This window comes from Ranitomeya variabilis, chromosome 1 (genome assembly GCF_051348905.1).
Source record: "Ranitomeya variabilis isolate aRanVar5 chromosome 1, aRanVar5.hap1, whole genome shotgun sequence".
Classification (NCBI taxonomy): Eukaryota; Metazoa; Chordata; class Amphibia; order Anura; family Dendrobatidae; genus Ranitomeya; species Ranitomeya variabilis.
This window is the reverse complement of record NC_135232.1, coordinates 313,656,413-313,662,412: the sequence shown is the minus strand read 5'-3', so window position 1 is coordinate 313,662,412 and position 6,000 is coordinate 313,656,413.

Below are 6,000 nucleotides of genomic sequence, written 5' to 3'. Positions count from 1 at the left end.
ATGTGGCCAACTTCAGCAGTTGACCGCAGCGGGTGATGCTGGTAATCTGGCAATGGGTTTCCAACTGGCTCATCTAGTTCAATGGTGGGTCGCTCCTTAGCCATTATGTAATTGTGGAGAACCACACAGGCTTTGACCACCTGGTCGACTGTCTCTATTTTTAGATTAATTGCTGTTGCAAGAATGCGCCATTTTGAGACAAGAATCCCAAAGGTACACTCTACTGTTCTTCGGGCCCTGGTCAGTCTGTAGTTAAAGATCCTTCTAGTGTGGTTCAAGTCCCGACTGGAATATGGCTTCAGTAGGTTTTCACACATCTGAAAGGCCTCATCCCCAACCATAACAAATGGCATCGATGGACCTTGAGTATTGGGGAGAGGTTGTGGCCGTGGAAAATTAAAATTTTTGCCACACGGCGGCCCATATCCGAGTTCTTGAAAGTCTGGGAATCGTTGCCATGGCCAAAAGCTCCAATGTCCACGTCGATGAAGCGACAGTTCGCATCGGCTATTGCCATGAGCACTAGAGAAAAATATTTTTTATAGTTGAAATACTCCGATCCCGTTCTGGCAGGTTTGATAATGCGGATGTGCTTTCCATCCACCGCTCCCAAACAGTTGGGGAAATCACACACACTCCAGAATTTTTCTGCAATTTCAATCCACTTGTCCAAGGTGGGTAGGGGTATAAACTCATCTCGGAGAACATTCTGCAGCGCCCCAGAGTCCTGGTCGTTGCAGTACTGTGGCTCCGCCACTATGGGGAGCTACGGTGCGTCCGATGGCACTGAAGGAGTTCATCTGATCAGGTATCACAGACACCAATACATTTCACAGCTGGGCCTCCGGGGGGAGCTAAGGGTGCTATTCATTAGGCCACTCCCCACCATAGTGGGTAAACTGGGGGTCAGGCAGGAAGTTAGATCAGAAAGCTGACTGGGTTGGAACCAGGCAACACCTTGTGGCAGAGGGTGTTGTGGGGGAAGATACAGTAGGGTCTCTGTCAGGGGTGGGATCCTGACAGAGGCTTGGCATTGGAAAGAACGTAACAGGTTCGCGCCTGCTCCGGGAAGCGGCGGTGCCCAAGAAAGGACTAGAAGCGAGATAGATTGTGCTGAGTGAGAAACGAGATCAAGCAATAGGAGAATACCAGTAGGGGTCGTGCTGTAAGACCGGAGCAACACCCTACTGAGGCGCACTACCGGTGGCCGGAACGCCGAGGGAGTATCATAACATTCAGCTTCAAGCAATACTCTAAACAGCGGCAGGACAGTCAGTCTAAGGCGGGCTGTCTCACACAAATCACCTATGAAGTCTTGGGGGGCACCTTGTGGAGAGGGGCGACTCTAGGGTCCCGGAAGAGCTCTGAGCCTACCCGTCAAACGGGTGCCGTCCCAACCAGAACATCAGGGAGGGACGGAGGATTAGAAGAACATCATTTAATCGAGTTGTGAGGGAACTTAAGAAACAGACACAACGGTTGTGGGGACTTTCCGTAAGCACAGCAGGGAAGGACCGCAACACATAGCGCTAGAAGGAAGGCACCGATTTCCACCTGTGAAGAGAACTCTGGAGGTGCCATTGGACCGGCCGGACTTGCGCAGCCTGGTGAACCGTATTCTGGACTGTGGACTCAGAGATCTTCAGTAAAGAGGTAAAGAGACTGCAACCTGGTGTCCTCGTTATTTACTGCACCGCACCACCACTATCATCATCCACACCTATCATTCACTGTGCGCCCCACGGCAGGGTCACGGACCGGGGCCTAGCCGCCGTGACAACCCCAGAGCAGAGACTTCGGAGGCCCGGTACTGGGTACCCCTCGGCCCTGCGGCGGGTGGGGGCGCTACAACTTGGCGTCACGAACAGGATCTACTTAAGCCTGAAGAGTCAGGTCATGTGTGCCTAGGAACTGTGATTTACTGTGCTTGGACTGTACTTTGTTGCAAAGACTGTGCTGTGCCATTTACCGCCAAAAATCCGCCGCCATTACAGCGCTGGGGGGAGCGCAGGAGAAGAAGAGGGGCGTGAAGTGGGCGTAGACAAGCTGGAGAGCGCGAACAGCAATGGCCGCCCAGTCTAAATATTTCTGTGTCCTGAGGACGTGTCCGTCAGCGGCTGAGGTCCGCCTCCTGATCTTGCTTGGAGGGTGGAGACCATGGAGACGGGGCCGCCCACGAAAGAGACCGCGGGAAGAGAACATTGGAGGAAAGGCAAAGATGGCGACACCAGGAACACCGCGTGGGACTGACCCGATCCGGCCTGAGGCTGCGCAACCCGACACAGCCCCAGAAGCGCCAACGCTGCGGGGTCTGACCCTCACGGAGTCACCGATGGGCCGACCCCCTTTGCCGCTGTCTGAGGAGTGTGTGGCTGCAGCCGAGGCCCGCCAGCTAGCCTGCCGGCTGGAGGCTGATGCCCGCGTGCTTACTCGGCTGGGCCAGCCCACGGAGGTCCGGTTGTCCCCTGTTCCCTACCACTTGGCCGCGGCTGGAAGTACGCTACAGACGCCGGGCCTAAAGATCATGCCGGACGCCGAACATCTACGGCGTCTGATGGCAGCGTGGCGGAGCCGGCCCCAACCTGCAGCGCCGATTGACTTGGTCAGAGCCCCGGAGATCCCGCCATCACACTGGGGTGTGGTAGTGTCTTTTAACTCCCGGCACGGGAGAGGAGTCATCCAGGAGATTGGGGAGCCGCTGCAGGTCCGTGTCGATCGGGAGGAGGTGGAGCCCTGCAGCAGGAGGTTCGCTCGTGATCTGGAGCCGGGCGACGCTGTGACCTACACGAGGTGGAGGAGGGAAGCTGGTGGGACGGGCTGGATAGCCCGAGGCGTACAGCGATGCATTGCCCTCCAGGCTGCTGCCGGAACACCGGAAGAAGATGATCCCGTAAAGGGGGCAGCAGAGCCCGGCCCCGCAGAACCTCGAGAGGCCCGGCCTCGCCGTGCCCCGGAGGGACGTGTGCACCTGCCAGTGAGAAGGGCCTCCCGGCGAGGGATCTTATCGCTGCGGGGACCGGAACCGCGTCCTGGCTCACCAGTGCGATCCGTTGGCCTGGTGAGGCCAGATCGGAAACCACCCTGCTCCACAAAGGAGGAGTAAGCATAATTGCTTTATTACTATGTACATAGTTTTTAACTGTTTGTTTCTTGTTTGGCTGCTAAACCCGCTCAGGGTAAATTTTTAAAGGGATCCTTTTGTTGACCCGGGATCCCTAGTGTTTTGTTTTGTTTGTCTTTCCAAAGTTTTTGCACAAGTTTTAGAACTGCTGAAATCATGAACAGTGCATGATCCGAACTTCTTGTAAATAGTTTGCACCTTATTAAAGGCGCTCCCTACTGGTTTTACTTCAAAAAGGACTCTTTGTGAAGATACCGCACTGGAACCTTTGCTGAGTATGGACTGGTAGCTTGAGAAGATACGCTACCTCATAGAGACTTGGTCCCCTCTTAAAGGGGATGTTCATTTGTTGCGCTTAAACTGTGATATTGCTTTAAGATTGGAAGCAATAATGTCTTGACCAAAGAAAGTGATGATAATGTTTACATGAGAAAGTTATGTGTTTAATTAGTTAAATGTGAAGAAAAACTGATGATGTGCTCTGAGAAGTAAAAGGTGAAAGATAGAAGAGGGATGCAGTGGACTCGTAGGGATAGATGTGGAGTCCAGCATGCATGAAAGGAAGAAAGATAATGAGAAGGTTTAATGTTCGATAGAAAATGTTTTTGATAATGCTGATAGATAGTTAGGATAGAAGGTAAACCCTGAGTCCTCATAGGAGTCATGTAGAGATGACTTAGTGCTCTTAAACTGAAAGTAATGTTATGTTCTATACTGTGCATAGTAGTTGAAAAGGCAGTAGGCCCTGGCTGAACGGGGCGGTCCTGTAACAGAAAGGAGAGGCAGTAGGTCTGGTGCCGATAGGACAGGCGGTCCTGCAGATTTAAAGAAGGAGAATGAAAAAGTTAAATTGCCTTATAATGTGATTATAGGAAGGTCTTTAGTGGATAAAAGAGTGTATGTCCTTAAAGGCAAAGTTAAATTATTGTTCAGCAATTTTGCACTTAGTAGAATACCCGGTTGGGTAACAGGAGTTATTTATAGCCTGTAATTTATAATGTTAACCATGTTTGTATCGTTCAAGTGTCCTTACCTCCCATAAAGGGAAGCCTGTTCAAGTATACTTATTGTTATTACACTCAACAAAATTGTATGTCTTTTTGCTAACTTGTATTGTTGTTTTCTTTCCAGTCCCGGAGTACTGTGTTTAACCAGGGGGGAGTGCAGCGCCCCAGAGTCCTGGTCGTTGCAGTACTGTGGCTCCGCCACTATGGGGAGCTACGGTGCGTCCGATGGCACTGAAGGAGTTCATCTGATCAGGTATCACAGACACCAATACATTTCACAGCTGGGCCTCCGGGGGGAGCTAAGGGTGCTATTCATTAGGCCACTCCCCACCATAGTGGGTAAACTGGGGGTCAGGCAGGAAGTTAGATCAGAAAGCTGACTGGGTTGGAACCAGGCAACACCTTGTGGCAGAGGGTGTTGTGGGGGAAGATACAGTAGGGTCTCTGTCAGGGGTGGGATCCTGACAGAGGCTTGGCATTGGAAAGAACGTAACGGGTTCGTGCCTGCTCCGGGAAGCGGCGGTGCCCAAGAAAGGACTAGAAGCGAGATAGATTGTGCTGAGTGAGAAACGAGATCAAGCAATAGGAGAATACCAGTAGGGGTCGTGCTGTAAGACCGGAGCAACACCCTACTGAGGCGCACTACCGGTGGCCGGAACGCCGAGGGAGTATCATAACATTCAGCTTCAAGCAATACTCTAAACAGCGGCAGGACAGTCAGTCTAAGGCGGGCTGTCTCACACAAATCACCTATGAAGTCTTGGGGGGCACCTTGTGGAGAGGGGCGACTCTAGGGTCCCGGAAGAGCTCCGAGCCTACCCGTCAAACGGGTGCCGTCCCAACCAGAACATCAGGGAGGGACGGAGGATTAGCAGAACATCATCTAATCGAGTTGTGAGGGAACTTAAGAAACAGACACAACAGTTGTGGGGACTTTCCGTAAGCACAGCAGGGAAGGACCGCAACACATAGCGCTAGAAGGAAGGCACCGATTTCCACCTGTGAAGAGAACTCTGGAGGTGCCATTGGACCGGCCGGACTTGCGCAGCCTGGTGAACCGTATTCTGGACTGTGGACTCAGAGATCTTCAGTAAAGAGGTAAAGAGACTGCAACCTGGTGTCCTCGTTATTTACTGCACCGCACCACCACTATCATCATCCACACCTATCATTCACTGTGCGCCCCACGGCAGGGTCACGGACCGGGGCCTAGCCGCCGTGACAACCCCAGAGCAGAGACTTCGGAGGCCCGGTACTGGGTACCCCTCGGCCCTGCGGCGGGTGGGGGCGCTACAACTTGGCGTCACGAACAGGATCTACTTAAGCCTGAAGAGTCAGGTCATGTGTGCCTAGGAACTGTGATTTACTGTGCTTGGACTGTACTTTGTTGCAAAGACTGTGCTGTGCCATTTACCGCCAAAAATCCGCCGCCATTACAGCGCTGGGGGGAGCGCAGGAGAAGAAGAGGGGCGTGAAGTGGGCGTAGACAAGCTGGAGAGCGCGAACAGCAATGGCCGCCCAGTCTAAATATTTCTGTGTCCTGAGGACGTGTCCGTCAGCGGCTGAGGTCCGCCTCCTGATCTTGCTTGGAGGGTGGAGACCATGGAGACGGGGCCGCCCACGAAAGAGACCGCGGGAAGAGAACATTGGAGGAAAGGCAAAGATGGCGACACCAGGAACACCGCGTGGGACTGACCCGATCCGGCCTGAGGCTGCGCAACCCGACACAGCCCCAGAAGCGCCAACGCTGCGGGGTCTGACCCTCACGGAGTCACCGATGGGCCGACCCCCTTTGCCGCTGTCTGAGGAGTGTGTGGCTGCAGCCGAGGCCCGCCAGCTAGCCTGCCGGCTGGAGGCTGATGCCCGCGTGCT